A 26,902-nucleotide genomic window follows, 5' to 3' on the forward strand; every position below is an offset into this window, starting at 1 on the left:
CACATCCAGAAAAAGAACATGGAGTCTGAATGCAGATCAAAGCATAGAATTTTAACTTTTTTTCTCTCTCTCATGGCTTTTCCCTTTAGTTTTGTTTCTTTTTTTCACATGATGAGTAACATGCAAATATGTTTAATATGCTTGCCCATCTATAACCTATATCAGACTGCTCACCATCTTGAGAAGATGGGAGGAGTGAGAAAGGGACAAAAAATTGGAACTCATAAACTTATAAGAAATGAATGTTGAAAACTATCTTTACATTTAATTGGAAAAAAGAAAATACTATTAAAAGAAAAAAAATATGTTTTGATCTGCATTCAAACTCCATCAGTCCTTTCTCTGGGGATGGATAGCATTTTTCATCATAAGTCCTTTAGAATTGTCTTGGATCATTGTATTGCTGAGAATAGAAAAATTAACAATAGTGGATCATCATACAGCTTTGCTGTTACTATATTCAATGATATCCAATTCCACTCATTTCACTTTACATTCAGTTCATGTAAGTCTTTCTAGTTTTTCTGAGAGCATCCAGTTCATCATTTCTTATAGCACAATAGTATTCCATCATAATCATATACTACAACTTATTCAGTCATTCCCCATTGGTTGGGGATTCCCTCAATTTCCAATTCTTCACCACCAGAAAAGAGCTGTCATAAATATTTTCATATATGTAGATCTTTTAGTTTTTTGTTTTTTATCTATTTAGGATACAGACAAAATAGTGGCATTGCTGGGTCAAAGGATGTGCATAGATTAGATCCAAATTGCTTTACAGAAGGGTTGAAACAGCTCACAGCTACAGTAACAATGCATTGTCTCAATTTCCCCACATGCCCTTCAACATTTGTAATTTTTCTTTTCTTTCATATTAGCCAATCTGATAGTGAGGCAGTACCTTGGAATTATATATTTTGCATTTCTCTAAACAATAATGATTTAGAGCATTTTTATTTGACTATAGATAGCTTGTCTGAAAACTGCCTATTCATATTCTTTGACCATTTATGAATTGGGGAATGACTGTTATTTTTATTCATTTGACTCTATTCTCTATATATTTGAGAAAGAAGGTCTTTATCAAAGATACTTGCTATAAAATGTTTTAGTTATGTTTATTAGTTGTATTTTCCTCCATCCTATTTTAACCCTGATTATTTTATTCTCTCTCCTTTCACCCTGTCCATCCTCAAAGGCATTTTTCTTCCAAATACTGTTCTTCTTTATCCCCCCTTCTATCAGTCCCTTCTCTTTTACCACCACCCCCCTTCCTTCCTACTTTCCTGTAGGGAAATATAGATTTCTATACCTAACTGAGTATATATGGTATTTTCTCTTTGAGCCAATAGCTATGAAAGTAAGGTTCAAGTATCTCTCACTATCCCTCCCCCCGCTCCATCTTCCACTCCATTGTAAGGCTGTCTCATGCCTTTTTCATATGAGGTAATTTACACCCTTTTACCTTTCACTTTCTCCTTCTACCAGTATATTCCCCTTTCTCTTGCTTTACTTTTATTTTTATTAGATATCAAATTATCTTATTAAATTCACACCCATGCCCTCTCTCTATGTTCCATTCCTTCTAACATCCTAATGAGAAAGTTCTTAGGAGTTAGAAGTATTATCTTCCCAAATAGAAATGCAAACAGTTTAATCTTATTGAGTCCCTTAGTGTTTCTATTTACTCTTTACTTGTTTATGTCAAGTGGCTGAGAATGGACTTGAACTCAGGTCCTCCTGAATCCAGGGCCAGTGTTCTATCCACTGCACCACCTAGCTACCCCCTGGATAGGCAATTCTTGATTCTAATCATATTACAGGCCCTTTGATCAATTTATCTAAAAGCTTATCTTGTGTTATCCCAACTGTGGGTGTATTTTAATTATGTCTTTCTGGTTTCTTGCAGTATATTCTTCTTGAACTGAGAGCTCTGAAATTTGACTATAGTATTCCTGAGAGTTTTCATTTTGGGATCTCTTTCAGTAGTCAATCTGTGGATTCTTTTTTACCTCTAACTCTAGAATACTAGGATGTTTTTCCTTAATTATTTCTCAAAATATGATATCTGGGCTCTTTTTAAAATCATGGCTTTGAGGTATTCTGATCATTATTTAATTATCTCTCCTTGATCTATTTTCTAGGTGAGTTTTTTTTTCCCAATGAGATATTTCATGTTGTCTTCTAAATATTTCATTCTTTTTTGTTTTTTTAATGAGGCAATTGGGGTTAAGTGACTTGCCCAGGGTCACACAGCTAGTAAGTGTTAAGTGTCTGAGGCCAGATTTGAACTCAGGTACTCCTGACTCCAGGGCCGGTGCTTTATCCACTGCGCCACCAAGCCACCCCTCATTCTTTTTTTAATTTTGTTTTATTGCTTTATCATTAGCTTCCAAATGCCCAATTTTATTTTTTTTAAAAAGTATTTTCTTCATAGAGCTATTTTTTCGACCTTCTTTTTCATTTGGCCAACTCGACATGTTAAAGATTTCTTTACTTGAATGAATTTTTGCCTATATTTTTCCATTTGGCCAATTCTGTTTTTTAAGCTATTCTTTTCATTGGATTTTTGTGCCTCTTTTACTATTTGACCTAGTTTCCATCTGGCCTATTTTTAAGGTGTTATTTTCTTCAGTATTTTTTGTGCTTCCTTTACCAAGTGATTGGCTTTTCCTTATTTTCTTACATCACTCTCATTTCTTTCCCCAAATTTTCTCTACCTCCATTTGATCTTTAAAGCCTTTCTTGAGGTCTTCCATAGTCTGAGACCAAGTCAAATTTTTCTTTAAGTCTTTGGGCATATAGTGATTTTTACTTTGTTTTCTTCTGAGTTTGTGTTTTGATTTTCCCTATTACCATAGTAACTTATTTATGATAAGACTCCTGTTGTTCATTTTTTCCAGCCTATTTCTTGACTATTGTCTTTATATTGAAGTTTAATTCTGCTCCTGGTTTAATGGGGGCACTGTCCTAATTTTCAGTTTTTCTGTACAGCTGCTTTCAGAGTTGATTCTGGGGGTCTGTAAGCTTCTAGTTCTTCCAAGGTTTTATGATATAAAAAGGTGTTTTTACTACTCCTCTGCCTGTGTTCTCATCTGTGACTGACCATAAGCACTCTTTTCTGCCCTGGAACTGTGACCAGGGTCCCCACTCCCCTGTGGCCACAAGTTCTGGTGTGATAGTGCTTCTCACTCTGGGACTACAACCTGGATCCAAGTATGGACAATGAAGCATAGTCCATAAAGGAAAAAAGAAGGTGGTTTTCTCCCCCCCAAAAAAATGTTACTCAGAAACTCTAGGTAAAAATTAACTTCATTAAATTATTTACCTCCTTTATGTTCTGTCTCATAAGGAATTACTCTATTGAAGTGGAAAGGAGAATATAGGGAAGTGTAGGTGATATAAAACCAAATACCAATAAAATCATTTTAAAATATATTCAGTAATATGTTTTATTAGATTAGTTTCTCTTGGAAAGTTATTAAGTTAGAATGATGTTGATCTCAAAGATTAAGGAGGTACAAAGGAGATAGTAGATAAAAAAAAAAAACTAGGAAAAGTTGAAAAGTTTCCATTCAGGGTGGTTATGGCCCATTTCAAATTGAAAACCTGGATAGTCAGGGGAAATGTCCTGGATCTGCTCACCAATAACACACAGCACCAAGAGTCAAAGTATCAGATTTCTTTACTTAGGACATAGTGAATAAATTGAAGCTAGTTTAAAGCAAACATTTCCTTAAAATAGTACAGTAAAAGATTCAGATTCACTCCCTTTTCTCTCACAGAGGCTGTACTTATTCAAATATCTGTGTTTGCTCATAGACAAATTTACTGTTTGGGTGGTAACATACAAATCATCACTCAACTCTTTTTTTTTTTTAATGAAGAAAATAAAATGCAGAGAGTTTTAGTAACCTGCCCAAAGTCACACACAGCTGAAAAATGATAGAATAGGGACTTAAACATGTCTCCCGACACCAATTCAATGCCATTTTAATACTTTACTTTCCCAAAGTATTGTTTTTATGATGGAACTATGTAGTCTTGTGGGAAAGAAACAAAAAAAAAATCAGTCATAAAATCAGACTTGATTCTAATAATTGACTCATTCATGTTGATCATTGCTTTATTTCTCAATTGATTCATCTCTAAATTCAGCCAAATGACAGACTTCACAGAGTTGCATAAAAAAAAAAAATGACAGCATTTTTAAAGACAAAAAAGAAGCCCTATATAAATACTAGAACCAAAGAATCTTATACTATAATTAGAGCTATGCTGGAGATCATTTTTTCTAATTCTCTCCTTTTAGAGAAGAAAAGACCAAGGACCAGAGAATTGATTTGTTCAAGGTCTGAGAACTCAGTATTGACATGACTGGGAAATGAATATACATTATAATTTTTGCCAAGATGTGATCTTTTTTTAATGACTATCAGTTTTAATTGTTTTGAAGAAATAAATCTGTTGCTTTAAACCTCAAATCAGTCTTTCAGTCTTCTCTTAACTATGATTTTAAAGGCCTTTTGAACAATAATCAACCCCTTCTAATTTAAACCAAGTATAGTATTTTCTTTCAAGTCCCAAATGTCCTTATAACTTTTTTTCAGGAAGTGATGCTTGAATGAAAGACTGACTAGATAATTTGTGAATGAATAGTTGTTTTTCAGAACGTATCTGTCAGACACAAATTTGCCAAATGTTGAGGAAACTTCATTTCACAGCAACTCAAGCTGTCAAAGTTTTAAAAAATTATTAGTTAGGCTTCCGTTTGGTAGGAAAATTAGTATTTATACTCACTTTTATTGGTAAGCCTTAGATTTATGTTCTGTAAGCCTAACCATGGTTCAAATCAGAGATAGATATGATACTAACAGTGTAGTCAATATAAAATATAAATTCCTTGGCTTTCAGGTTAATTTATCCCCACTGTTTTTAATCATACCTGCATAGAGTAAGAAACAAATGAAACAAGGGAACAACAACAACAGCAAGCACTTAATTGCATGATATATTTGAGGATTCATCATTCATTCAATAACTATTAATGAAGCAAAATTATAGGTCCTCGTTGGGGAGATAAGAATGAATGAATGAATGAATCAATCAATCAATCAATGAAGAATTCCTTTTTTAATGAAGAATTTCTTAAACAATTATTATGTGAAAGGATTGTGCTAATAGAGATAGAAAAATAAGACAGGCCCTGCTTTCACAGAGCTTACATTTTAATCAATGATGCAAAACATATGGTAGGATTCAGCTGCAAATCAGATGGAAAGATCTCATGATCCTTAAGTTGCAGATCCAAAGCTGATTACATTTTTCTTTAATGTCATTTCAACTGACAAAATCAACCTGTTTCTGATGTTGAACCATTTGACAGTGCCAAGGACTTTCATGTCAGGAACCTCCTTTTTTGGGGAATTTGATAGATGTTGATGTACTTGCAGGAGCAGTTGCCAGGCTGTTTCTTCACAGGGCTTTCTTCCCAGCATTTTGGCCACAGGCACTTAGCTGAAAGCATCACTATTCTGAAATATCTTGGATTCAGGTTCATGGATTTCTCTATTAGGATAAGAGGAGAGATGGTGATTAATTAGTGGTGGTAGTTTGACTTATTTGGCACATAATGACTCTTGTCTCTCACTCAGGGTGCTTTGCTATTATAACTAGGTTGGCTTGTCTGTCCTCTGTTCCACTTGGTTGAGAGATGATGGAGATGGCTGGCTCTTTCTCCACAGAAATTTCTTACTTGGATGATAGCCATGAGAGATACACTGGAAATTGATTCTTTGTCCTGGGCAAAAAGTGTTATGACTGCAAAGGCTCTTTGAATTCTCTGCCTGTTGGCAGAAGTTGGTCAGTAGCTATCATTAGTAGTGATGAGAAAGGTGCTCTTCTCACAATGATATTTCCCCTCAGTAATATCTATATGGACAAGACCAGAACCACCTCAGATTCTTTGGGGGTCACTATTATCCCCAACACTATTAGGGTTAGGGTACTGGGCTATCTCTATCAGGGTCTGAGAAGAGATAGTAATGAAGGTGTTAATGGTGCTTGGACTTGAATATATAGTATATGCTATCTCCTGTATCTCCCTAATGGAGCTGAGAGAAATTACTTTTAATCTTGTAATTTGATCATTAATAATTTGTAATACCTTCTCTATCAAAATGCTAGCTTAAAGAGAAGCCTGCTTTTAGGCTAAAGAATGTCATAAGCATTCCAGCTCTTCTCCAGGCATGTGCTTAAGGCATCTGGGCCGGCCCCTACCCAACTGAGAACCTGATTTCTAACTACAGCATAAATAGGTTACAGTTTAATTAGGTCCTTCCCTAGGGAAAGAGCTCTTATCTTTGCTCCCTTTCATTAGAGTTTGGGACAACCCAATTCATGAAAGAGAAACCAAACAAGAGAGAACCAGATTGGTGTGTCCAGAATACTACAGGGAGCTCATGCCTCATAACCAGGCCAAATTTTTAGCTGACCTCCCTCTTCCTCTACAATGAAATAATTGGGAAAGACTAAGGGCTTTTATCTCACCTTTTCATTAAATGTTCTTTAAATGTTTAATTTAATTTTTCCAAGGAGTTCCCTGTCAGAAGGAACATACCTGATTTAAGGTGTTTCAGAGTTTCCCTTGGTGTCTTTGATTACTGAGAGAATCATTGGCCATTAATTTATTGATTGATTGGTTGTCCTATTTCATAAATTGATTTTTATGACCTGGAACTTTGTCTCTTGGAATTTTTATTTGTAACAGTGCCTTGCTGCTGTAATCATAGCAATTGATGATGATGAAACAACAACTACTACTACTACTAGCATTTATTCAGTGCTTTAAAGGTTTAAAACACTATACATATAATCTCATTTGATACATCAATAATAATAATGAACAGTAATACTTTTAATTTGTATGATACTTTCAGGATTTCAAATAACTTTCCTTACAACTCTATATGGTATATTAGATAGATAGTATTATCACCATTTTAGATGGTAGGAAACTTACATATATATATATATATTGCTCTCTGGTTTCTTTACTTAGAATTTTATTTTTCCCAAATTACATGTAAAACATTTTTTAAAAACTTTGTGTTCCAAATTATCTTCAGTTTTCAATACTCAAATTCAATATAAATTATAAATGTGTAGTCACACAGAACATTTCCATATTAGTCAGGTTGTGAAAGAAAACAGACAAAAAAACTTTAGAAAAAGGAGCTAAAAATTATACTTCAATCTGTAGTCAGATACCATCAGTTCTATTTCTAGAGATAAGATTGCATTTTTTTCAAGTCTTTCAGAGTTGTCTTGGATCATTGCATTGCTGAAAATGATTAAATCATTAAGATCATCTTACAATATTGCAGTTATTTTGTATACATTACATTTCACTTTGCATCAGCTCATATAAGTCTTTCCAGGTTTTTTCTGATAGAATCCTGCTTATCATTTTTTATAGCACAGTAGTGTTTCATCATAATTTCATCCCCTAATTTTTTCAGTCATTTCCCAATCGATGAGCATCTTTGCAATTTCGAGCTCTTTTTTTTTGTTGTTTTTTGTTTGTTTATTTTAATCTCTTTTTGGATACCAATCTCGTAGTCAAAGAGTATGCACGGATTTATAGCCCTTTGGCCATAGTTGCAAATTGCTCTATAGAATGTTTGAATCAGTTTACAACTTTACCAAGAGTGCATTAATGTCTCTTTTTCCCCATATACCCCACAACATTTGTTATTCTAAAATCAATAGTGAATTAGAAATTTTTTTTTTTCGTATGGCTATAGGTAGGTTAGATTATTGCATCTGAAAACTTCATTATTTTTTGATGATCTATCAATTGGGGAATGTCTCTTATTTTAACAAATTTGATTCAGTTCTCCATGTATTTGAGAACTGAGGCCTGTCACCCAAATTGTTTCAAGTTTTTTTTCACAGTTACAATTGCTAACTGTATTTCCCTCCATCCTATTCCCTCCCCATTACATTTACTCTATTTTCTATCTTTTTTCACCCTATCCCTCCTCAAAATTATTTTTCTTCTGACTGCCCCCTCCCTCAATCTACCCTCCCTTATTTCACACCCACCCCCTTATCCCCTTCCCTTCCTACTTTCCTGCAGGATAAGATAGATTACTGGACGCAACTGAGCCAATTCTAATAAGAGTAAGGTTCACCCACTCCCCCACACCTTCCCCATCTTCCCCTCTACTCCATATGCTTTTTTTTGCTTCTTTTATGTGAGATACTTTAAACCTTTCCACCTCTCACTTTCCCTTTTTCACAGTTCATTCCTCTATTACCACTTAATTTTATTTTTTAAAGATATCATCCCTCCATATTCAACTCACACCTGTGCCCTCTGTGTAAATATACTCTATTCAGCTGCCCTAATAATTAGAAAGTTCTTATGAGTTACAAGTAATCATCTTCCCATGTAGAAGTGTAAACAGTTTAATCTTTTAATATCCATTATGATTCCTTTTTCCTGTTTACATTTTTATGCTTCTCTAGGGTCTTGTATTTGAAAGTCAAATTTTCTATTCAGTTCAGGTCTTTTCATCAAGAATGCCTGAAAGTCCTCTCTTTCATTGAATTCCTATTTTTCTTCTGAAAGATTATATTCCAAGCTCTCAGATCCTTTAAAGTGGAAGCTGGTAGATCTTATGTAAACCTGACTGTGGCTCCACAATACTTGCATTGTGTCTTTCTGGCTGCTTGCAATATCTTCTCCTTGATCCAGGATCTATGGAATTTGATTATAATATTCCTGGAAGTTTTCATTTTGGGATCTCTTTCAGCAGGTAATCATTGGATTCTTTCAATTTCCATTTTACCTTCTGGTTCTAGGATATCAGGACAAGTTTCCCTGACAATTTCTTGAAAGATGATATATAGCCTTTTTTTTTCATCATGGCTGTCAGGTAGTGCAGTAATTTTCAAATTTATCTCCTGGATCTATTTTCTAAGTCAGTTATTTTTCCAGTGAGATATTTCACATTGCCTTCTACTTTTTTCATTCTTTTGGTTTTACTTTATTGTTTCTTGATTTCTCATAAAGTCATTAGCTTCCATTTTCTCAATCCTAATTTTTATGGGTTTATTTTCTTCATAGAGCTTTTATACCTCCATTTCCATTTGGCCAATTTGACTTTTCAAACTGTTGACTTTTTCATGGTTTTCCTGCATAACTCTCATTTCTCTTTCCATTTTTTCCTCTACTTCTCTTACTTTATTTTCAAAGTCCTTTTTGAGCCTTTCTATGGCCTAAGAACAATTTATAATTTTCTTGGAAGCTTTGTATGTAAGAGCTTTGACTTTGTTATTTTCTTCTGAGCATGGATTTTTATCTTCCTTGTCACCATAGAAACTTTCTAGGGTCATCATTTTTTTTCCTGATTTCTCATTTACCCAGCTTATTTTTTTTTACTTTTAACTCTTTGTTAAATTAGGGCCCTGCTTCCAGGGAGGAGAGTGCACTGCCCCAAGTTTCAGGGGGTTTGAGCAGCTGTTCTCCAAAATACTTCTAGGAATTTTTAAACCCTTAGTTCCCCCATGTTGGTATTGCCCAAGGAGAGATATGTTAACTACTCTCCCAGACTGTGCTCTGATCTGCAAGTAAACATAGGCTCACCTCTCTGCCCCAGAAGCTAGAACAGAACCCTGCTCCACTGTGGCTGCTAGCTCTGTTGAGCCTTTGTTCCTCCTGGGACTGCCACACAAGACTATGACTTGGACTCAGACATTGGCAAAACAACAGAGTCCTACCTCAGTGCCAACAAAGATACCCTTGTAATCTCCCCCTGGCTTACTGCTTGACCCCCTCACTATCCCTGGGCTGAGTTCCAGAAGAAGCTGCTGCCACAGCTGATTCATAGGCTCCCAACGCCTGGTTAGTTGGCACAGCCTGTATTGGGCTGAACTACACTATTACCCAGGTATAACAGACCTTTCCTGCCAATCTTCTAAGTTACCTTTGGCTCAAAAATTATTTCACTCTGTCTTTTTGTGGCTTCTGCTTCTCTAGGAATTGTCTTATGGCATTATTTGAAGGCATTTGGAGGGGTCTTAGGGAGAGCTCAGACAACTCCCTGCCTTTCCTCTGCCATCTTCTCAAGGTAGTTTTCAAATCTGGTTCTTGAAAACAAGACCAACATACTGTACACTAAACTTTTCTATCTCTCAAAATGGGGAAAAAAATAAGTCTTTGCACAGTTCACTTACAGATAAGCAAAGGAGAGATGAGACATGGGCACATAACAGAATATGAAAGTTCTATGGAAGAGTCACAAAAAATATCTTGGCATGAACTAATGTATTTGTAGCATAAGAATTTAATTTATACTTTATATATGGTAGAGTGTTCATAGAATAAAAGCCAGAAAATATTAAAGGTACACTTATCTTGTGACTCAGATGCTTGCTACTACCAAAAAGAACAAAGAATTTTTTCTTTTTTTTTTTTGTTTGTTTTGTTTTTGTTTTTTTGTGGGGCAATGGGGGTTAAGTGACTTGCCCAGGGTCACATAACTAGTAAGTGTCAAATGTCTGAGGCTGGATTTGTACTCAGGTACTCCTGAATCCAGAGCTGGTGCTTTATCCACTGTACCACCTAGCTGCCCCCCGAAATTTTTTCTTTTTAAAGCAACATTTTCCCATTCATGCTAACAGTTATGCATCTCAGAGCTTAGTACAATTTCAGAAAAACACAAAATTGTAGATAATCCCAAAAGGCAATAGAAGTTACAATTTTGCATGTAAATAAAGTGCATTATGATACCAATAATGACTTGCATATAAGTATCATTAAAGTTATCATTACTTTTATAAATGGCTGAAAAATGAAGAAGGCTACACAAGTATCCAAAGTAAAGGTTAAAGGATAGACAACCTGGGTGTCATACTAGCATGTAGTAAATATTAAAAGACTAAAATTAAGGTTTATATCATTGTGGTTTATTGTGATGTGAACACAAAACCTGTAGAAGGTGTATATGCGAAGAGATTGCAATATGTAAATTCATATTAGCAAAGAGTGTACCCATAAGGATGGCATCACAGATTAAATCAGTAGTAGTAATAGTAGTAGTAGTAGTAGTAGTAGTAGTAGTAGTAGTAGTAGTAGTAGTAGTAGTAGTAGTAGTATTGGTAGTGATAGTAGTAGTAGTTGGTGGTGGTGGTGGTGGTGGTGGTAGTAGTAGTAGTAGTAGTAGTAGAAGTAAATAGCTACTATTTATACAGTGATTAAATGTTATTTCATTTAATATTCATACCATTCCAGTTGTATCTAAGTAAGAATGAGACTAACTTATCCATTCTGGGATTTGGTTAGTGCATTCAGCAACATAGAAATATGAGAAATCATAAAACAGAAGACTATAATTCAGGATCTTTTTATTTTGTTTACCACATCATATATCCTATGATATGGGCATAGGTGTAATAGATTTAACAGTACCAACATTTTCTTTGTGTTCTTTATTTTTTTCAATGTATTATGAGGATTTGGGCTGGATGAGTAAACTTCAAAGCTTACAAATATATGTAACTGTCCTTCATAATAATGTAGGTGTCTCTTTCTTAATAATTTGTTTTATTTCCTTTAAACACAAAGATAAGTGATATTTGAACAATGTTAGTGTTGTGTGCTACTACAATATTAACATTCAAATATAATTTATCTTATAAAGCTGATAAGGATTTATCTTTGGAATGATTGCATAATGGCTGGACACACTATACCTCCCATCTATATTTTAATAGCTTTCATATTTACTGATAGCTGAAATTATTAAAGTAACCTGTTAATTAGCATTCTTCTGATAAATATTTATCTGGATATGAAATTAATTTTAACTGTGGAAACTTTTCAGCTGTCCTATAAGCAGAGATCCAAATTGTCTTCTAGAATTTTAAATTATGTACTGGCACAAGGTTTTAATTTCTTATTTGTTAAAGATTTTATGGCTTTCCTTACAGTAAATAAAGAGGCTGTAGTGCTTTCCTAGTATGAAATATAACACCACTGTGTACACAACAGAATATTCATATTATGGATTCCATTTTACTTTTGTTAGCAAGTTTACTCCTATCCTGACAGTAATTTGCTAATTGATGCACATAAAATATGAAATAGCACACATCATTTTTCTTGGCCTCTATCACTATCTCTGGCATTTTTATTGGGTCAGTTTGAATTGTATAGTGACAGACATAATTACGCTAATGTTCTATTATTTGCTTTCTTTAATCATTAAGTGATCACTAGTTTTCTAATATTTTTAGACATCTGCTTCCATTTTCCGAATACAGAGTTGATGCACTATTAGAAAATCAAGTTGAGAAAACTATTGTTTTTCTCATATTCTATTAGCCAGAACTCTTGACTTACCGACACTTCTATATATCTACCTTTATCAGAAGTCAATGTTCTGCATAATCATCCCAAGTCACTAAAACATGCTGGAAAAACTGCCTTGAGAATCCATTCAACTAGTCAAATGGATCTTTGATCTCATTAATGTAGAGTTTCCCTCCACCAATGTAGATCCTTATCCACCTGTGTCTGTTTATTTTCTATGACTTTTTCCCATGCCTTCTTATAAATTCTCCCCAGGTTTTGCACCAACATTTTGGGTCTTGCCTTGCCTTGCCTTGCCAGCAACATGTCACCACATGACCAGCTATGAATTCTCAGTCATCATTTCTCATATGACTCCCTTTATCCCAATTATTCTAAGTCCCTTTTTTGTTCTCCTGATACCAAATGAACATTAAATTAGCTTCATTATGTTTAGTATAGGCATATTAACATAGTGAAGCAAAGGCCCACATAAAAAGCCAGGATGGAGTCAAAGGTACTATAATCCAAGTCTTGTCTCTGACATCTATTATCCATATGATTATGGACAACTCATTTAACCTTAATGATCTCTTTCTCTCACTATATGTTAATAGATGAGTTGCTGATCCTCAATGGTGGTGGGAATTTTCATCTTGGGAGTTCTCCAAATCATGGAAATAATTCAGTCATGCAAAAAAAAGTCTATAAATAATTTTATTATACTCAATTATTTAGAAATTTCTAACTTGGTGTTCAATTCTGATTATCTTGAATAATAGAGAGCACACTGTAAAATGGATATCCAAACATAATAAGCCAGATATATTAGACAATTATAATTCTCATTAAGTCAATTCAGTAAGCATTTATTAGCACCTACCTTGTGTTAGGTACTGTGGGTTAGGTTAGATGCTAGGGATACAAAGAAAAAAAACCCATGAACTGAATTGAAGCAAACAAATGATTCAAAGAAATAAAAGTTAGGAGAGAGATACATTACAAACAATGACATATAGATAAATACATGAGCATAGAAGACAATAAATAAATAAATAAATAAATAAATAAATAAATAAATAAATAAATAAATAAATAAATAAATAAATAAATAAATAAATAAGCATTATTAAGTTCCTACTGTGTGCTGGGTACTTTACTAAGTGCTGGGGATCCCAAAAGAGGCAAAAGTCTGTCTCTGACCTCAAGGAGTTCACAGTGTAATGTGAGAATTATGACAGAATTGTAGAGATATTGAACATGAAGAAGGCTACTTTAACTGGACTATAGGAAACATGAAGGGGAGTATGCATAATATGCTTTGAAAGGTAGTTTGGGGCATATATTAAAGGGATTTGGGCACCAGAGAAATTTATATTTTATGAAAGAGGCATTGGGAAAAACTTTAGTGTATTGAGTAGAGGAGTAATACAGTTAGATTTGCACTTAAGGAAAATCACTCTGACAGTTGTGCTGAGGATTGACAGTGGTAAAAACTAGGACATGAGGATTAGTAAGAAAAGTATTATTATGATAATCTCAATACAAGGTAATATAGGGTTTTTTTTTCATTCTGAATAGTATTTTATTTTCTTCCAGTTAAATGAATATAGTTTTCAACATTTGTTTTAAGATTTTGAATTCTAAATATTTCTCCCTTCCTTCTCTCCCCCTTCTCCAAGACAGAAAGTAATGTTATATATGTTATATATGTACAACCACATTAAAAATATATTTGCAGGGACAGCTAGGTGCCTCAGTGGATATAATACTGGCTCTGGAGTCAGGAGGACCTGAGTTCAAATCCAGCCTCAGACACTTGACACTTATTAGCTATGTGACCCTGGGCAAGTCACTTAACCCTAATTCCTCACCAAAAAAAAAAAATCTGCATTAGTCATGTCATGAAAAAAAGAATCAGAACAAAGGGGGAAAACCTCAGAAAAACTAGAAATAGCATAGTTCAATCTGCTTTCCTATTCACGCTTCTTTTTTCTGGATGTGGAGAGGATTTTCCATCATGAGAACTTTGGAATTGTGTTGGATTATTTTATTGCTGAGAAGAGCTAAGTCTACCCCAGTTGATCATCACACAATGTTGCTGTTACTGTGTACATTGTTCTCCTGATTCTGGTCACTTCACTCAGCATCAGTCCACTTAAGTCTTCTAGGTTTTTCTGAAATCTTCCTGCTCATCATTTCTTATAGCACAATAGTATTCCATTACATTCATATGCCATTCCCCAATTAATGGGCACGCCCTTGATCTCCAAATCTTTGCCATCACAAAAAGAGCTGCTATAAATATTTTTGTACATGTGGGTCCTTTTCCTATTTTTATGATAGCTTTTAGATACAGACTTATGAGGGACACTACTGGGTTGAAGATTATAGCCCCATAGCCCTGTAGGCATAGTTCTAAATTGCTTTCCAGACGGCTGCATCAATTCACAACTCCACCAACAATGCTTTAGAGTTCTAATTTTTTCCACAGTTTCTCCAACATTTATTATTTTCCTTTTTTGTCATATTAGCCAATCTGATAGGTGTGAGGCAGTACCTAAGAATTGTTTTAATTTCCATATCTCTAATCAATAGTGATCTAGAGCATTTTTTCATATGTCAATAGATAGCTTTGATTTCTTCATCTGAAAACTGCTTGTTCATATCCTTTGACCATTTCTCAATTGGGGCATTAATTGTATTTGTATAAATTTGATTTAGTTCCCTATATATTTTAGAAATAAGGCCTTTATCAGAAATACTGGCTGTAAAAATTGTTTCTCTGCCTTCTGCCTCCCTTCTAATTTTGGCTACATTGTTTCTGTCTGTTCAAATCCTTTTAAATTTAAGGTAATCAAAATCATCATTTTTCCATTTAACAATATTCTCTATCTCTTGTTTGGTCATAAATTATTCTCCTCTCCATAGATTTGAGAGGTAAACTATTCCTTCCTCTCCTAATTTACCTATGGTATCACTCTTTATGTCTAAATCATGTATCCATTTTGACTTTATTTTGATATATGGTGTGATATATTGGTCTATACATGGTTTCTACCATTGTATCTTCCAGTTTTCCCAGCAGTTTATGTCAAATACTGAGTTCTTATCCCAGAAGGTAATATAGTTATAAGAAGGTGATTGGTCCTCATTACTTTTTTAAAAAATGAGCAGACTGGAAAGACTAAAAGACTAGCAATGAAGAATTTAAATAGTCCACTTTCATTGCCTAATCTCAAAAAAAGGAATGGAATCCATTTCTTTTTCATGGAAAAATTGGAATTTTCAAATTTAAAAAAACAAAAAACACCCTGTCCCAGATGAGTTTACCAGTTAATTCTACTGAATATTCAATTAAATACAATATTCTGTGTATATATGTGTTTGCAAAAATATGTGGAAAAGGATCCTGCCAAATTTATTCTATAATAAAAATTTCATCCTAACACTTAAACAATACTTTAGTAAGCCCACAGATCCACTAACAGTGCATTACTGTCACCTGCTGAAAATGTATCTATCATAATTTTCCTATGCAGTTCTTTTTTTTTTTACTTTATCTCTTCCTTTACTTACAGATGGTAAAAGACTGATTCTAAAGGTCTGTGTTCTTCCTTTATAACTGATTCTATTATATGCCAGATTAGGCTTTCTTTTAGTAAAAACAAAGATAGATAGTTTGATTTTGCAAGCCCAAAAGGGATGTGGCTAAATGTTTAACTAATAGAGAAACTTCCTTATACCTCCTAAAGAAGCAAGAAAGCTTCTTCACATATATGATACAAACTGTGAATGGGCCACCCTCAGATTCAAATACTTTTCACTGTTTGCATACTGTGAATCACTCAAAGTACTATGGTACTTTCATCCTTTACATGGTGAAAGATGACTCACCTAAAATGTGATCAAGGCTTACCCTTTAAAATGAGCAAATGAGATTGCTTTCCCCAACTGTTTCAACTCTAAAAGGGAAAAAAAAAGCCTCAACACTGCATTTTCTTTTTTTAAATGATTATTTATTTATTTTGAAAAATATTTAATTAATTTCTCTCCCTCTCTACTACTCCTTCCATACAGAAACAACAAGCAAGCCTAAATTATACATGCAAAATCATGCAAGCATATTTATATAATAGCAATATCATTAAAACACAAGAAAAATAAAGTGAGAAAGCTATATTTAAATTTGCACTCAGAGTACATCAATTATCTCTCTGGACGTGGGCAGCATTTTTACATCATGAGCCTTTGAACTTATCTTGAATCATTCTATTGGTCAGAGCTGTAAGGCTTTCACTATTAATCATCATTACAATATTGCCACAATGATCTCTTAGTTCTGCCCACTTCCCTTTGCACCAGTTCATATAGAGCTTCACATGTTTTTTCTTATCTTTTCTGAAAACCACCCATTGTCATTTCTTATACAACAATAATATTCCATCACTACCACTAGCCACAATGTATTGTCATTCCTTAATTGTGAGTGATCCCTCAAAATAAAATTCTTAGACAAAAATGTTTCTAAAGTTTGTATTTTGTATATTTTCTATAGATAAGTGTATGTCTGCATATATATGTATGTATGTATATGTGTGTGTGTGATTTTCCTTTTTCTTTGATCTCTTTAGATTACAGACCTAGTAGTAATATTACTGGGTGAAAGGGTGGGTGCTATTTTATAACCCTGTTGGCATAGTTCCAAATTGTTCTCCAGAATGATTGGACCAATTCACAACTCCAGCAAAAGTTTATTAGGGTACCTATCTGTAGTTTCTGATAGGCATGAAGTGGTACCTCAGAGTGGTTTTAATTTGCATTTCTCTAATCATTAGTGAGTTGGAGCATTTTTCATATGATTGTAGATAGCTTTAATATCATCTTTTTTTTCTTTCTTTTTTTTTTTTTTAGTGAGGCAATTAGGGTTAAGTGACTTGCCCAAGGTCACACAGCTAGTAAGTGTTAAGTGTCTGAGGCTGGATTTGAACTCAGGTACTCCTGACTCCAAGGCCAGTGCTCTATCCACTGCGCCACCTAGCTGCCCCTAATATCATCTTTTGATGGTTCATATCTTTAGACCATTAATCAATTGGGGAATTGCCCTTATTTTCGTAGAACAAAACAGAACAAAACAAAACAAAAAACTCATTCACTTATCTATTTGAAAAGTATTTTTGATATTACTTCATTATCTATGGTACATTTTAGCAAAATATTCCCTGATTATTTCTTTGAATTAGATCTATTTTTGCTTTTACTTTGTCTAGGATGATAATTTCTAACCCTGACTTTTTTCTTTAGCTGACACTAGATTCTACTCCAGTCTCTGATTTTAACTCTTTCTTTTTTAAATGTGTCTCTTATAAACAACGTATTGTTGGATTCTAGTTTCTAATCCATTATGCTATTGGCTTTAGTTTTATGGGTGAGATCCCATTGGCATTAATTATTTCTAACTGTATTTTCTCCCATTGGCATTATTTATTTCTAACTATACTAAATTATGTGTATATGTATATACATATATATGTGTGTGTATACATATGTATATATAGATGTATATGCACATGTGTATGTATTTGTGTACATGAAGGTGCATGTTTATGTGTGTACATGCAAACATGGGATCGTAATTTTTTGAATATCATCCCAACATAATTGAATCACACCCATACCTTCTGTCCATGTAGACTCTTAAACTGCCCTAATAATGATACAGTTCTTAGGAGTTATTTGTATCATCTTCCAATATGGGAAAGTAAACAGCTTAACCTTATTTAGTGCCTTATGATATCTTTTTTATGATGTTTATTTTTTATGCTACTTATGAGTCTTGTGTTTGAATATCAAATTTTCTATTCAAATTTTCAATAGAAATGCTTGAAAATCATTAATTTCATTAAATATCCATTTTTTCCCTAGAGGAATATACCAAGTTTTGCCTGATAGGTTATTACTGATTGTGATACTAGCTACATTAATAGTCTAGACAAGACATAACGAGGTCTACAATTGGTAGCATTATAAATGGGGAGGAACCTATAAATGTGAGAAATGTAGAAATAGAAATAAGAAGGTTTACCAAGTGATAATGTATTTAGTATGAGGGAGAATGAATGCTTGAGGTTGGCTTTGAGGTTGCAAACTCCTGTGACTAGAAATATTGTAATGTACATGATGAAAAAAGGTATTTTATAAAAGTTTATATGTCAGGGGGAGCTAATGAGTTCAATTTTGAATATATTATATGTGAGATGGATATGGGACATCTAGTTTGGAAATATTTGAAATAGAGTGTGATGTGGGAGAAGAGATAAAAAGAGTGACTAGGTCTGGATATATTGATTTGAGAGTTATCTGCATAAAAATATTATAAATAGATTCATGAGAGCTATTTATCGAGAGAGGAGGGTGTGTGTGTGTGTGTGTGTGTGAGAGAGAGAGAGAGAGAGAGAACTGAGAGAAAAAATAAGGCACAGGACACCTTGGGGTACACCTAAAGCTATGAGGTGGAATACGATTAAAAAAAAAAACTGAAGAGGAATGGTCATACAGGTAGGAAGGAGATCAAAGAAAAATGTCAACAAAAAAAGTGGAGATGGAATCCAAGAAGATACTATGTTTAACAATATCACATGTAGCAAAGATTTAAAGAAAGATGATGATTTAAAAAACGGAGGAGGGAAGTGGATACTAAAGTAGACAGCTTTTTATAGGAGTTTGACTGTGAAACTATAGGAGAAAAACTGAATGGTAGCTTGAGGAAATGATATGATCAAATGAATAACTGTTTTCATCACTGACATTGTCGATTGTTGTCATTGTCATTTTCCTCATTGTTGTTTTAAGGATAGTGGAGTAGTGAATTCCTAGACACATCTGTAGGCAGTAAGGAATGAACTAGTTCTAATACTTGTCTTCATTAATGTTTTCTTTACTAAATTCAGCATAACCAAAAAGGTTCTAATGCCTTGAAAAACTAAAATAAATTGGGTGTTACCAGTTACTGAAAATTGTACATCGTTTCCATTATTTTAAGTCATTTTTGCCTTCAATGATTTTGCTTAGTTTTAAAATAATACAAATCACATAGCCTATATTAGCTGGAGAATGACATAACTGAAGTCCTTGCCATTGAAATTAGATTTTCCTAATAAAAGCAGAGATGAAAAAACAATACTTCAAAGCTATTATTTTCTGTATTACCTTATTTTGGTGACTTCACAGTTTTGCTGTAGTCCCAGCTACAGCTGATAACTTTTTAATTTCTCCCTGTCTCATTCTCTGACATTTAATAATATAAGAGATGAATATGTGTGATTTAGTGAAATAATATGATTTGTAGCATGTGTTTTAGATTACTGTCAGATGTGTCAAAAAGAAGCCTGAAAAATTTAGCTTGCATTTGATTATTTGTGTAAGGTATAGTAATATGCAAGGAATTACACAAGAAGCAACATATTGTATAACACTTGAACGAGATAGAACTAGAAGGGGTGATGGGCCAGTTATGTAGGACATCAAGGAATAAGCTTAATAACCTTGCTCCAATCATATAAGTTCAATGTCAAAACATCTTAATGACAGCCTCCAGCATGTTCAGAAGACACAGATCACCTATGTAGGATTTTTAGAAGGACATAAAGGATGAGCCACATTGCAATGAGTATAATCCACTAAAATAGAAAGGATACTCACATCAGTTAGATGAAAGATCCATTGGAATATTGCATATATCAACAATGCTTAGATAAAGGAATAGTAAGCATAATAAAATCAAGAACCAAGGAATACCACAGGATCAAATTCCTTGGAAAATAGATACCATCTTGTCCACTCACTGGACCTGAACAAGAATCCCAATATGTGTTAAATACTCAACAATTGTGTGAATACTCTAAATGAAGGTAATTCCTATCTCCCCACCTCCCTCTGACAGTTCATTACATTTTTGGAATGAGATAACTGTGTTATTTATACATTAATGACAATAATTATTGGTGAATTCTGAAAAGTAAGCATTAGCAACTAAACTATTTTATTTAAAATCTATCATATAAAATCAATGTTAATTTAAGAGCAGAATATTGCTCCTATGAATAATTCATAGGCATTTAAGATACTTTCTAAACCATGTGTTGGTTTTTCTCTCAACTCCTATAACCTTTTCAGAGCACCTTATAGATGTTTTGGTTAATAAGGAAAAAGACTATCTTTGGACAAAAGCAAATGCCCAGCAAAGGGTGGCTTGTATCTGATATCAACAAGTTACAATATTCAAAATTATCCTCTGTTGAATTAAGCAATCCATAATTCAATATATCAGAGATATGATTTTATCCTTTGTTATGTTCCTCTACCAAAGCTAATCACAAGCCCAGTGGGCTTTAATGTGATATATATTATTCATAATTTATAAAAATTGAAAAATTACTTGCTTGTGGGTAAATTTAAGGTCACACATAAATATACAAGTTACTGGGGTTGAATTTGAAGCTTTTTCAGATCTTCCAAAGCTTGTACGCTATTGGTATATACTTGAAGATACCAGGGTCACCTTCATGTTATGATGTACCTATGTAGGACTTCAGTGAAGGAATACAACATTTATATGGATAATAAGATAAGAGATCACATTATCCTAAAATAGATTATTATAGTTATTTAAGTGCTAGAAATTGAATCTGAAAGTAATAATTGCTGCTAAATTCCTAAGCTTGACCAAATGGAACAAAATGTGGTCTTCCACTAAAATCTTTGGTCCATACTAGAGAGAAGGGTCAAGAGAAAATGTTTGATCTCATTATATTGTTTTATTTTGTCTTAGTTCCAATTGCATTTTCTGTTTCTTTCTGTGAAATAAATTAACTTTTCAGCTCCAAGTGGGTTTAGGGAGACCAGTGTGTAGTAAAGTAGAATATCTAGAGACAAATTCCAAGGTGTGTAGATCTTACATTTGTGTCATCAAAAAATAGGCAGTTTTGTTTGCATTGCAATCACTTTTAAGTGTTAACAGATGAAGACAATGAGCTGTGGAACTTCCTTAAAAATATAATAGGCAAAAAGAATTTTGTTGTGACTTGTCCAAGGTATATGATAATTGTTTTTTTTTTCTTCTAATACCATGTATCTGTAACAATCAGGGTACCACCCCCCTGTTGAGAAAGACATTGTGAGAACCAGGGCAAAATGCCCCTGAGGAGAAAGCATTTGACTAGCTTCTAGAAGTTACATCTATTCATAGAACCCTTATGTCTATTCATGGAACCAACTGTAAGTCATGTCAATCAATGCTACCAGCCAATTAGCTTGGAGCTGTGTATGAGGACTGCCCCTCTTGTGGTCCTACAGCAGGCTTCCACCTAAGGAAAGCAGGGATCCTACTTTTCGGTTGAAGATTGCGGTAGTGGAGTCAGGGGCCAGGGTAGCTAGGCTTTTTCTTTCTGAACTCCACGTGTTCTTCCTTTCTCTTTTGCTAACTTCTCATATACTTTAATGAACGCTTAATGACCAAAGACTGGTGCTATAAGCTTCTAATTTAAGCCAACCACACATTAGATTTTAGTCACATATTTAAATTTTAAACATCACATATCACAAGCTATCTATGTCCAAAGTTCAATTTACTTTTTCTATTGTAGAGGAAAAGTGAAAGGGATAGTACAATGTACTAATTTCTCTAGTTAACAGGGAGGATGAAATACTTCTTGAACAAATGAAAGAAATGTCACAAGTGTTAAACAAAGATAAAAATGAAAAGGTAACAAGAAGATAGAAAATAAAAGAATGAGGTGTTCAAAAGTAAAGATTATGAATGTCTTCTTGCAGATGAGGGTGGAGATGGTACTCTATCTTCTGCTGAGAGCTTATCCAGTAATAAGGAAGAATATGGTTGATTGCTAAGGGATACCAAAATAGCTAATTATTGATTACATAACAACAACAGAGAGCTACGATTTCTTCCCAATTCATGTAATAAGTTTATTTCAATGTAATTAAATAACCTTTTGATTAAATACTAAGAGCTACAAGGTAATATGTTAAGTATTGTCCTTTTTCCAATGAGCTTATCTTCTATTGTGGGAATCAACATGTTTATAGAGATAAAGAAATGAGATATAAATTTTTTTGGGAGGGGAGCACTAATAATTCTCATACAAAAGGTGACACATTGACCTTTGAAAAGAACTAAAGGGGCAGCTAGGTGGCGCAGTGGATAGTGCACCGGCCCTGGAGTCAGGAGTATCTGAGTTCAAATTCGGCCTCAGACACTTAACACGCACTTACTAGTTGTGTGACCCTGGGCAAGTCACTTAACCCCAATTGCCTCACTAAAAAAAAAAAAAAGAAAAGAAAAAGAACTAAAGATCCTATTGATGGACATGAGAAGAGGTGTTCAAGGTTTTAAATGGTAGGTTGTGAAAAGACAAAATGTCATGTGTACATTAGTTTAATTAGAATAATGAGTATGAAAAGGAATTTTATCAAATTAGTTTGGAATAATATGTTAGAGCCAGATAGTGAAGGGAATTAAATATGGAAGAGAGACAGAAACAGAGACACAGAGAGAGAGAGAGAGAGAGAGAGAGAGACAGAGACAGAGACATAGAGACACAGAGACACAGAGATACAGAGAGACAGAAATGGAGAGAGATGGAGAGCCAGAGACAGAGACAAAGAGACAGAGAGAGACAAATAAAGATACATAGAGACAGAGACAAAGAAAGAGATTTTTATTTCATTCCAGTGTCAAGAGGGAAATAGTGAATATTAATGAGTAGGGAAAATAAAATATCAGATCAATGTTTTAGGAAAATAAATTTGTCGATTGTGAACATAAAATGAGAAGAGAAGATGGTGGAGACAGTGAGAGCAATAAGAATCAATAGTAATAGTCAAGGTGAAAGGTGATGAATGCTTTATTTAAGTTACTGGTTGCGTGATTAGAGAGGAGGCAAAGAATATCAAAGATATTCTTTGAACAAGATACTATGGAAATAGAATCAACAAGACTTAAAAAATATTCCTAGAATCTTGAGAATCTAATTGAAGGGTTTAAATTGTAAATGGAAAAAGGAAATTTGAAAATAATTTATCCCCAGCACTTATAAATATGCCTGACATATAGTAAGCACTAAATAATAGCTACTTTACTGATGTGGCAAATAATTATATATGAAGGGAAAAGGAGAGTGAAGATCAAATATGACTGAGATTGTGAACTGGGATGACTGAAAGAATGATGGTTACCTCAACACATACAGTTAAATTAAGTGAAGTAAAATATTTTTTTAAATATAAAGTGCTCCATTTTGAATATATTGAGCTTAAAATGCCTGTGAGACATCCAAGTAGAAATGCCAGCAAGTAGTTCATGATGTGAGATTATACTTTCAGACAGAAATCAAGACTGAATAAATAGATTTGGGTACAATCTGTCTAGAGATGATAACTGAACTCATTGAAGCTGAGGAAAGCTCCAAGAAACCAGGAAGTGGCAATGTCCTGAAGCCTGAGGGAACAGATAGCAGCCAGGAGATAGTCAACAAGTGTCAAATACTGCACAATAATTAAGAAAGAGAAGTACTGAAAAAAGTTACTAAATTTCACAATTAAGAAATTGTTGAGGACAAATGTGCATTTTCTCTTTTCTGAGAGCAAGGTTGATCATGAAAATAGCACATAATTCAGACTCCTCCTATCGGGTAACTTTTGGTCTTTCAATAAATATTATTGTAATCATTGTGTAGCTCAGGTAAGTGGTGCAGTGAATAGAGTGCTGGGCCTGAAGTAAGGAAAATGCATCATCCTAAATTCAAATCTGGCCTCTGACACTAGCTGTGTGGCTCTGTGCAAGTCACTTAACCCTTTTTGCCTCAGTTCCTCACCTGTAAAATAAGTTGGAGAAGGAAATGACAAACCACTGCAGTATCTTTGCTAAGAACACCCCAAATAGGGTCATGAAGAGTTGGATGTGACTGAACCATAAACAATAGTCATGGTATATATTGTTTTTATTCTATTCTACTGCCTTCACTACATTAATATGAATGTTCCCTGAAATCTTCACATGCATCATTCTTTATGTTGCAATAATATTCCACATTCATGTAATATAATACCCTGTTACTATATAAAAAGTGCTATTACGAATATATTGGTGCATGGAGAAAATTTTGCTTCTATTTTATTTTCCAATTTGAAATAGGAGAAAAAAGATGTAGAGAAAAAAAAAACCAACATAAGTTGGGTGGCATGTAGTTGCCCCAAAGACTCATTAAGGTATGTTTCAGAATATTGAAAGAAGTTGCAAATGTGATGGCTCAGGCACAGGTGAATATTGAAAACATATTAGAGAAGGGCAACTGAATTCCTGATTTTAAAGAGAAGAGAAGTTGGAGCCTAAAAACTATGGACCAGTGAGTTTGAATTCTTATTTTCATAACTTCTTCTCCTTCCTTCACCTCCATTTGACTACTTTATAACAAGGTTATTGATTTTGATTTTTTTTGTTTATTTTTATTAAGTTAGATATGTATTTTCCCCCTCATTTGATCCTTTTCTTTTTGTCTTAGGGTTCAGGTATATGTTCTGCTTTTGTTTATGAAATAAATTAAATTTTCAGCTCCAAATAGGTTTACAGAAACCAGTGTGTAGTAAAGTACAATAGCTAGAGATAAATTGATCATGAAAATTGTGCATAATTGAGGCTGTTCCTACCAGGAAACTTTTGGTCTTTCAATAAATATTATTGTAATCTTTGTGTAGGGCAACTAGGTGATACAGGGAATAGAGTGCTAAGCACATATATATATGTGTGTGTGAAATATATGTGCACACACATATACATATGTATGTACTTAAGTATATATACACAGTATGTATTATGTGTACTTATGTACATATATGCAGTTTATTATGTGTAAATGCATAGTTGCATATTTTACATATATGTTTTGCTATGCCCTTTCCCAAGAAGTTTTAAAGTGCTTTTTCCCTGCCCATTAGTTCTCCTTTTCAGTCAATTCTGAATACTTTTTTTCTTTTACATAATACTTTATAATGCAAGGCTGGGGCAGCTAGATGGCACAGTGGTTAAAGCACTGGCCCTGGATTCAGGAGTACCTGAGTTCAAATCCGGCCTCAGACACTTGCCCCTTATTAGCTGTGTGACCCTGGGCAAGTCACTTAACTCCAATTGCCTGCAAAAAAAATTGCAATGCTATATAGCGTCTTTTGTCATATTGTTACATATGTATGCAATGTTATATTTTCCTTACTTATTTTCTCTTTGTCCCTCCTGCATTCTTAAATACTAAGTTTGAGCTTCTTCATCAATCCAATTCCTATCTTACTGCCTTTGTAAATGTCTTTTCCTTTCTTTTATGTGCTTTCTCTCTTAGAAATATCCAACTGAGGGAAGCAATATATGATAGGAGTTACCTTTCTGGCTTTTATCAAGGTCCTTTCTCTTCACATTTTTAGCATTTCAGTCTCTTTTGTATTCCCTAATCCCTTTCTCTTTGTTTTCTCCCTTCCCTGCTGTGGAGACCCATGAGACTGGACTACAGAGCTGCCTTAACCTCCTGTTATTGAGGGATATCCAAGTCAGTGATAAAGGTCTCTTCCTTCAGTAAACTCTGGACAAGAATTGCCGCAGTAGGTTTTTCAGTCCCCTTTCCACCAGACAGCTCCCTTCTATCCTGGAACTCTATAGTCATCATTTGCTCCAGGCCAAACACATATATAGCCTGCTCAATTAGAGATTTCCCTCTCTTCTCTTTCTTCATATGTCTGTGCAGAATCAAGATCTATTATTTCTTAACAAGTATTTTGTGGGGGATATATCTTGGCACAGTCACTATAGTCATTGGATTTTCCCAATAAGCTGTTGAAGCACCAGTAATATGTCTTAGTTTGCTTCTGCTTAGTGCAAGGAATTCTATAAGTCAGGTAGGGATGGCCCTTGGTAAGGATTGTTAGCATTAAGCTTTTGGGCTCTGAATTCATGGACTTTTTACCTTAATCAGGTATTATATCTTCTGATTTTATTCATTGAGCTACAATGACTCTATCTTTGGTAACAAATTCCTTCATTTTTATGTTTGGGGCTGAGGAAATTTACAAAAAGCAATCATTCTGTCATTGTATGGGTCACATGGATCTTTCTGCCACTTTTTTTTTTCCAGTCTGTATGTCATGTGAGTGTTAAAGAACTGAAGAGAGATAATGTCCATCATTCAGTAGTGGCTAAGTTAAATAAGGTGACTTGTTTCAGTAATTATGATGGACTAGTGGGAAAGAGTGGCTATTTCTAATACCATCTCAGTAAGCTGTACACTATGGTGGAGGAGGGAGGAACTGCACCAGACATCAAAGCTGAATTTTAGAGAGCAACATATTTAAGCAGCTAAATAGCAAATTATAAGCTTTACATCATCAGCACAGTAAATTCTCAGGTGATTTATCTTGTTTTCACGATGTTGTTTCTTGTACTGTCAGAAAACTTAGGCTTTCACAGATTTGTCTCCTTTATGA

This window comes from Dromiciops gliroides, chromosome 1 (assembly GCF_019393635.1).
Source record: "Dromiciops gliroides isolate mDroGli1 chromosome 1, mDroGli1.pri, whole genome shotgun sequence".
NCBI lineage: Eukaryota > Metazoa > Chordata > Mammalia > Microbiotheria > Microbiotheriidae > Dromiciops > Dromiciops gliroides.